We start from the raw sequence: 9,465 nt of genomic DNA, 5'->3' as shown, positions 1-9,465 counted from the left end.
TCAACTTAAAAAGGTTGTTTTAATATATTATTTCTATAAATTCCTTACCTAAGGCTTAATAATCTTTAATTGTGTTCTGCTCTACTATGATAAAACAGTACTAGTTTGGTAAGTAGATCAATGACGTTTTTATGTTAATCTTAGAGCAGAAATCCTAACGCTTTTAATGTTCTCTAAAGCTCTTTAAACTTTATAGCCATTTTACTAGTTCCCATTTAAAACATCGAAACAATATTACTGGGGGAAATTTCTTAACTTTATATGAGACAGTTAATAGGATACATAAAGTACTCTTGTCTAGGAGAGTTTTAATTGAAAACACTTGTGAAAAGGCAAATACAAATCATCTAAATGTGCAAAGACAGCAAAACCCACATTACTTGCTAAACATGATCTTGTAACTTAAGCCCAGTCTGTGGTGGAGGGTTGTTTCTGGGGGACGGCTTACCTGTGGGGGGACGGAGAGCACGGGGTCGACACGGCCCAGCTTGCGTGGGCCGAGCCGGGCGGGAGGGCGGCGGGAGGGACTCTACAGCCCCAGGTGCCATCAGAGCCACGGCCCTTGCTTCTGCGTGAGGTTGCTTGAAGTTATTCCCGTCTTTTACTACTTTGGCTGCAGAGCCAGTGCTAAATAACACGTGGAGATGCAGGCTTCCACTGAAAAGTAGCACATGAACTCAAACGTGGGTGCTGACGCTTGCCCTGTTTTAGAAAGCAGATGTAAATGTTGTCTGCATTATCTTTCTCTATTATCTCATTCGATGTATCTGTTTACCGATCTATATATACCCTCTTGGACAGAGAGGGCCAGCTCCGGGGCACACTGCCTGGGTTCAAATCTTAGATTTTCAGCTGACTAGCTTTGTTGCCTTGAGCAAACACTGAACTACGCTTGGCCCGAGTTTCCTCCTGAAATAAAAAAAATGATGTCTCATGATCTCGTTATGAAGGTTATGTGAATTAATAAGTATAAAGCACTTGGATCAGTGCCTGGTGTAGTAATAAATGTGGAACATTAATGAGCACCAGCAGTGAATAATAGTAAATTGCAAACTCCTTGAGCTCACTGATTGTGTTTAAAATCGTTACGTCCACAATGTCTAGCACAGCGCGCAGTACAGTTCCGTGTGCAGGCTGAATGTATCTGTCACCTAGTTCTGTGTCTCGCATTTTCTAAAGATCAGATGTTAATTTCCAATACTCAAATTTCACATTTTTCAGTCAATGTGTAATGTAACAAGTAATTGTTAATAAAAGGTCAGGCTGAAAACATCAGATTAAAAGTATAATCCCTAAAAGAGCATTAGATGTAATGCTTATAAGAAAAGTTTTATTTTTATTGAGAGAAAATATACATACATATATATATATATTTATAGACATAATTCTTATGACAAAACACCTATTTAAAAATTTTTGCCTTTTTGGCTTGTCAGTGAATGACGTACTCCTGAGGACAAACTTTACCGTCTTTTTCAACATCACCTTCTTGTGGACTTTAACTGACCTACCAAATGTGGCAGACCCAGTCTCCGTCACCCTGCTGCACTCTGTCCCCTTGCAGGCACAGAGCACCTTACTGCATAACGTCTTATGTGGCTTCATTGTCTGCTATGTTTATTATTTATCATCTGTCTTCCTCAGCTAGAATGTAAGCTCTATGAGGGCGGGGATCTTTATTTGGTTCATTAATGTATCCTAAGTGCCTGTAATAGCACTTGGTTTAATGTGCTTAGACGATCAGCAAATCTTTATTGAATAAACAAATGAATTGATCCGACATGCTTAATTCTTTTAAATTTTTTTATAATTTATTTCTAGAGAGAGCAGAAGGGAGGGAGAAAGATAAGGAGACAAGCATCAATATGTGGTTGCCTCTCACACACCCACTACTGGGGACCTGGCCACATAACCCAGGTATGTGTCTGGACTGGGAATTGAACCAGCGACCCTTTGGATCACAGGCTGTCACTCAGTCCCCTGAGCCACACCAGCTAGGGCCCATATGCTTAATTCTTTAAATTATTCTCTCCCCCCTCCTTTCTCTGTCTCTCTCTCTCTCTTTCTCTTCCCTCTCTTTCTCTCAGTAGTGAAAGTCTCAGATTTTGAGAGCACAGGATTTTCTGTGCACCCTCATATGGATTCTGTCCCTGTTCCTACTCATCCCTCTGTGTTCCTCGTATCAGTTCTGCTGAGATTATACCTTCCTTAATAAAAGTGAAACTACCCCCAACATGATCAGAAACACTGCAACGGGACTGGGACGCGGTGTTTGAGAGAGAGTGTGATGCCTGAAACACTCTGTTGTGTCATCAACAGAGACAGACCTGTCCTTTCTGCAAGAAGCCCCGGAACGTACTCCCTCCTGATGGGTGGGTGTCTGTGTAAGACGCTGTTTGTGACCGAACCATTTCAATACATTGGCAATAGCACATTTTAAAAAATGTAGGATGTGCCTGTCCTTTGTGGGCCTGAATATTGAAAAGAGAATTTATAAATTACATTGGGTTGAATTCCCTATTTCACTGTGCTGTTTAAATGAAAGCAGCCCACTGATAAGGTAGTTGCATTTTTCCTTAAATTTCCTCATATTAAATATTTCAAAGTGTTTTAAATGGCAATCCTCTTGCCAAAAGGTCACTGGTAAACTTCATCTTGATAGGAGATAATTACTGAACTATCCTGGGTGATGCTTTCTTGCTGCACAAATTCCACAGCAATTTGGATGCTAGTCTGCATTCACTTGACATGAAGAGAAGTCCGTTTTTCTTCTATTTCCAGTTTAAGTCATCTGAAGGTACAGTTTTTCCAAGAAAGCAAGCAGTTAAAAGTGTTTGTGATTTTACTTAGTGATTTTCAATATAGTAAACAGAAATCTGTTATTTAACAGGGTTGACAAGTTAGCACCCATCTGTGGGTTAATCTTCTGTTAATTATTTATTAATATTTTAAATAAAAATTTAGTAATAAGGTTAAACATAATTTTCATAGGTTTGGTTGCTACAGATGGTTAAAAAATTAATCTAGTTGTTAGGAAAGGAGATTCTATTCACTTTGCTGGCCTGCGGCACAGAATAAAAGCTCCTAATATTGGCAAGAAGACAAAGAGATGATTAGAATGAATGCTCTCTTTTAAAAGCCACAAGGAGCTCCTGGGCTGCCCAAGTCACTGTGGGCAAGGCTGGGGCTTATTCTTGTTTCAGGATGGAATGAGCTTTGGGACCCTCTTTTTTTTTTTTTTCCTCAGCAACTCCCCTGTTGTTCTGGGCTTGCTGATGCCTTGAAAGAACTGAGTCAGAACAAATTTGGCCTGTATGTCTTCGGGCCATTTGCTTGGGGGTCGATACTTGGTTATCATGTGACAAGAAGGAAGAGTTCATGGAGAGACTCAGGTTGAGGTGGTTGGTACAGGGGACAGAAAATTAGCAATATATTCCGAGCATCTGGGGAGCTCAGGGGAGATAAAAAACAATGTAAGTTAAGCAGGGGAGAAATGGTGACCATGGGAGGTAATTTTACAAAAATTATCTTGCTTCTTAAACATTTGAGAAGTACTTGGAACAAAAAGTCAGCAGAGGCTTATAATTCTTCATACGAAAAAAGAAGGTGGCCCCATGAGGGAAGGGGAGGGGCATAAAGAAGAAGAGCTAAAGTTTGTTTTTCCCTTTTTTTATTTGGGCTCTATGACTTGTTGAAAATGACCAAGTCAGCAGCCCTCAGGGTCAGCATAGGAATACTATATTTTTTAAAAGGAAAGCTACAGGATAGAAATCCTCTTGTTTCTTACCTAAGACAGTCGTCACCTCCACACTCAGATCAGTGTTTTTCTCAGGTGCCCTATGTTCTCACACTACAAGTCAAGCCCTTCAATCCATAATGAGAAATGAAATATTTAAAATGGCAATAGGTCTGGGTGAGTTGACACATGGGAGTGAGGAATATTGATTGAAAGCAAAACAAGTGTAGCCTCTTCTAAGGGAAAAGGAGTAGAAAGGATTGTCCAGAAATGAACTTGAAGATTTAGGATTTTCCTAGGGTTTGCGTGTGTATCTGCCAAAGGTCTCCATAAATCTTTCTGCTGCTTTGGAGGGAAATACAGTCAAGAATGTACAAGCAATCTGATCTTGCTAATCTCCTCTCCCTAGTACAATAGAGATAACCATTTTGCAAAAAAGACAATACCAGTTTTGCCATAGATATAATAGCATGTTTGCCTCCCTGCCCAGATATCTTACTATGGAGAAGAAGATTAACAGTCTGCTTTATAGGAAATATGTCCTCAAGCAACTGAAGTGGTCTTGGCAATTTTCTCAGGGAGAAACAAATCCTAGAACAGGTGCGGCACTGGTGCCTCGAGGGAGGCCGTGCTGAGGGTTCTAAAGCTGGAGGCCAGCTCCGCAGGGGTCTCCCCAAGCCCAGGTTGGCTCCTCATGAAAATTTTCTCCTTCCTTGGCCTCCCTGTAGTCCTTTGCTTTAAACACTCAGCCCTCTGCCCACATTCCCGCCCCAGAATGCTGGGCACATGTTTGCTTGTGTGAAAACCGCACGTTTGCGATCCTTGAGTTATTTTTCACTCTGTGCAACATGACCTTGGGCAAATTTCTGTTTTAAGTAAATTGAAAAGAAGAGTGATTAGCGTTTCAAATAAAATGACGGTGATCACATATTCTCTTTCTAAAGAAAAGAACCACATCTCATTAGCTTTAATGTATAAAATGTTATTAAACCATAAAGTAAGTAACTCTACTTTCTCACTGCTCTTCAGAATGTGTATTTCATCTGCTCACACACCATTTCATTTGATCTGCCCCAGAATTGGCAAGGGCGAGCACAACAAGACTCGGGGTTGCTAATTCCACTTTTCAGCCAAATTCAAACAGCTTGTAGATGATGGAGTTAGCCTTTAAACAGAAGACCCCGTGTTTATTCCAAAGCTCATTCTGTGCACCACTATAGTTTTTGCCTTTACAGCAATCCTGCAAGTTGTCATCTGGGTTAGGTTTGACTCATGAATCATGGTGAACTAAGGCAGCCCATTCATTCTCTGAGCATAAGAATTGTCTTCCTTGTTTTGCACTGATATCGGTGACCCTTAACTGCTACCCACCAGCCCTAATCGTCTCTTGTGGGAGCCTACTCCTTTTTCATATCCATTGTTAATGTCCAGAGTGGCACAGAGTGATGAATCTTGAAATATAACATCAACCTAGTGCTTAGCAACAGACACAAATCATCACTAAGAAATAATCTCCAAAGTGCTTTTTGACTGTAGCAAAATACCAGCTTCAAAGTACACTGTGGGGCTTAATTTTATTTCTCTTGCTAAGAAAGCTGCAGCTTTTTATATCTATTTTTGTTTCTCAATAGGCACCACTCAATTTCTTGTCTGGATCTGGACAGGCTGAAAACTGTGTGTGTGCAGATGGAAGTGGGTGAGGGTATGAATAAGCCAGACTTCAATGTCAGAGAGCCTCACTTCATCCAACACAGGGCCACGTGCTGAGCTCCCCAGGACCTTGTCTTTTGCCTTTAGACTTTATTATCTTTTTTTTATCTTAACTGTGCAACTTGGAGTTAAAGAGAAAAGAGAATGCTTACAATGAATTCTGCCTCCTATTATTGTTTTTCTTATATTTTGCTAATTTTTTTCATCATGGAAAACAATTTTTTCAACTATAAATCCAAAGGTTTTTGGCCTTCTTAGTTTCTCCTCTCATTCTGTATTCTTTCTAGTTTTTGCCGTTAAGTAAACATTAGCATTTCGGTTTCACGACCAGTTGAGAATTTTGATGATGGCAGATCATTTCCAATAACTTGTGCCAACAAAGAACACTCTAGAATCAACTTTTTAATTGTATTTTTCCATTACCATTTATCCCCCTCAAACCAAGTCTATTTTTTACTGTTAGTTTAAATGTATCTACAAAACTGCTGTATGCATTTTCAGAGAAGGCTTAGCACATCAGTGGATGATTTTCCCAGGGCCCTTGTCTCTTAAAAGGCTGACTCTTATGAGACAAATACAATAGAAAAAACTTTCAGGCCAGCAATTAGAGGTAGAATAATCATTTAGCAAAATAAAATATTTCACCTGATGTATAACATTCAAAGTTCAATATACTTTCAAGGTAAAATTTATATATGGAGAAAGGAACAGACCTTCAGTGTGTGCGTGTGGGTTTTGGTAAGTTACCCCATGTGACCACAGCGGCCATCAAGATGCCCAACATCTCTGTCTCTCCAGGGAGTTTCCTTGTGTTCACTTCCAATGGCCAATTCTCTACCTCATTGGCAGTCACTATAGGTTGAATTTGATACCTTTGAATTTCATGCAAGTGGAATTACATAATGCGTACTCTGTGTCTGGCTTCTTTTGCCAAATATAAAGATTTAGGATTCATTCAAATTGTTATGTGTCTCAGTAGTTAATTGAAAATTTTTTGAGTAGTGTTTCATTGTATGAATATACCACCATTACTTTATCTGGTCTTCTGTTGATGGACATTTGGATTGTTTGCTGTTTTGGTTATTATGTAAAGAGCTGGTTGAGTAGGTCTTTTTTGGACATATGGACTTTTTTTTGTGGGCATATGTTTTCATTTCTCTAAGGTAAATATGTAAGTCTGGAACTGCTGTGTTGTGGGGTAGGTTAATACTTAGCTCTATATAAGTAACTGCTAAACTTTAAAAGAAACTGACAGATATAATGCCTTTTAATTTTTCTTAGTTTAATAACTGGGTTTCTAAACATAGATTTACTCTAATTCATATGCTATTGCATAATACACTTACATTTTAATTCAAATACAGGGTAAAACATTATACATTTTTTTGTGCCTATGTCATATGTTGTATTCCTGCAGCATATGTGTGGTGAAGACATAATTCTGCAATCCGTCACTCGCTCTAGGTCTCTTCTCTTGTTGGCCATAGTCGGGAGGGGTCCGGCCAGTAGAGTTTCCAATATATAAGAACACCCAGAGAGAGCTGTGTGGAGATGTTACTGATGGTGAGCCGAGAAGGCTGATCCCACGCTGTGTCATGGGAAGTGTGGGAGGACAGGACTTTTGTTCTGCCCCATCCTCTTCTTTCCTTTGTTCGCGGCCATTAGGCAATTGCATGTGGTTTCAGACGAGTGCTAAGACTGCAAGTACTGTTTTGTGGATTGGTATGTTAAAACAGCTTGTGTGGAAGGAGTTTTAAAAAATTAATAACAGTTAAGGTAGGTAGTAATGTGTGTACATAGGTGCTCCAGTACCTATGAGGTACACAGTGTACCTCTTTCCAGTGGTAGCCCCCTTCCTCCTTCACCCTTAGAGTTAATGCCAATCTTTAATTGTGTGGTTAGCGTTTCCTTCTTTCTTATAGCCCTACCTTGTATGTATGTTCTCAAATAATATATTGCTTCATTTGCATGCTTTTGGCACTTAATGAAAGGAAATACATGTATTCTAGGACATGCTTTGTTCACTTTAAATGTTAGATTACTTCATGTTGGTGCATGTAACTATAGTTTTTTCAGGTGTTCTTTCAGTCTTTGCAAGGTCATTCATATCTTCTTTTGGTAAGAATTTGAGTTGTTTCTAATTTTTTTTACTTTGCCATTAAAAACAATAATGTTCTAAATACATTTATATATGTCTCCTGGTAAATACATGCAAAGCTTTCTTTAGATTTTAATCTTTGGAGTTGAAATTGATGAGTGATGGATATGTGGATTTCCATTTTGCTAGATAATTATATATTTTTTGCTAGACAAATTGCTTTTCCTAGATAATTCTGCTGGACAGGTTGTTTTCCAAAGTAGTCATGCGAATTTACACTCTCACCATTTCACTAGTGTGTAAAATTCTCTCTGCATCAGCATTTCTTATTGTTTGGTTATTTAATTTTTGTCAGTTTGGTACATTTACCATGAAATCTCACGGTTAGATTTACGTTTTGATTTCAGATGAGAGCACAGTGCCTTTTCAAATTTTGCATTTGTGTTTCTGCTTCTGTGAAGTGTCTGCTGGTGTTTTGTCCATTTCTCCTAATAGGCTTTCATTTTTATTATGGTTTACAGTTTTTTAACTCCTTTGTAGATTATGTATATGTTACAAATTATTTCAGCCACTTCTTCATTTTAAAGTGGTTGAATTTATTAGTCTTTTCTTTTAGGGTCTGTGCTTCTTTGTCCTGTTAAACAAATTCTTCCTTACCTGGGGTTCATAAAGAAATTCACCTGCATGTTTTTCCTAAAACTTTTTCAAGGTTGGCTCTTTTTATTTACATCCTTCAATTCAGCTTAATTTTTTTTTCCACATGAAAAACCATTTGCTTCAGCACAATCCACTGCGTGGTTCTTCCTGCTCCTCTGTCTGTCTCCACCGCATACGTTGTCTGTATTTATGCAAAGTTCTGTTTTTGGATTTTTTGCGTAGTTCTGTTGGTCTCTTTTTCTCTTCCTGTGCCAATAACACACAATCATTTGTTGTTGTAAAGTGCTAAGCATTATTGCAGCAATAGCTGACTGAATACTCTCTTTGAACAACTCCTTTATTTTTCTAGTCTCTGGAAAAGTTTGCTCAAAATTGGAAGAGTTTGTCCTCGGAGCACTTGGTAGAAACTTGCCTGTAAAGCCTTCTGGGTCTTCGGTTTTCTTTGTATGAAGGTGCTGAATATTGCTAAGATCGTTATCAATCTTAAAGATTACTAAGATTCTCATCAATATTAATCAAGGAAAAAAGAGAAAGTGCAAATAAACCAAATTGTGACTGAAATAAGAACACAACTACAGATGCAACAGAGAATGAGAAAAAAAGATTACTATGGGTAATGCAATACAACCTGAATGTTTTTTTTTAACAAAATGAAATCAATTGGTAACTAAGAAGCAAAAAACAACTTTTGGCTTAGTTAGTTTTTTACACTTGATCTTAGCCAAAAGGCCGAGAAGCGATGGCTTAGTTAGTTTTTTAAACCATACTTTTATTGTCTATTTAAATTTATTTTTGTTCTTTTCTTTTTCATCTTCTTTTGGATTTCTTTGAGCTTCTTTTATTGTTTTTTTTCTAAAGACTTAAGTTGGATGCTTAGACTATCAATTTTTAGTCTTTCTTAATAGTTCTTTAAGATTTTCTGGCTATCCATTTATCTCAAAGTACTACGTTAGCCACATCCCACTCATTGTGACATGTGGGAGTCTTGTCTTTAATTACACGTGCACACATTTTCTAGTTTTATGTGATATTTTGACATTTTATTTATTCAACAGTAGTCAATATAAATTTTTTGTTTGCCTACTATGTTCCAGGATCTTTTCTCAACCTTTGGAATATGTTAATTTAAACATCATGGGTGGACCTAGAGGGTATTATTCTAAGTGAAATAAATCAGAGAAAGACAAATACCATATATTTTTCACTCATATGTGGAATCTAAAACAACAAACAAATGAACAAACAAAAGAAAACAAAAAACAGA

The 9,465-nt window shown here is 38.0% G+C and overlaps 1 pseudogene; it reads right to left on the bottom strand.

Annotated features, from left to right (window-relative positions):
* Window positions 1–8,800: 8,800 nt before the first annotated feature.
* On the bottom strand, window positions 8,801–8,942 carry LOC119061542 (uncharacterized; annotated as a pseudogene).
* Window positions 8,943–9,465: the final 523 nt, after the last annotated feature.

The sequence above is a fragment of the Artibeus jamaicensis genome, unplaced genomic scaffold (assembly GCF_021234435.1).
Source record: "Artibeus jamaicensis isolate MK-2021 breed Jamaican fruit bat unplaced genomic scaffold, CSHL_Jam_final contig_465, whole genome shotgun sequence".
Classification (NCBI taxonomy): Eukaryota; Metazoa; Chordata; class Mammalia; order Chiroptera; family Phyllostomidae; genus Artibeus; species Artibeus jamaicensis.
Note: the sequence above shows the minus strand (reverse complement) of the source record. Positions and strands in the feature narration are given on the sequence as shown.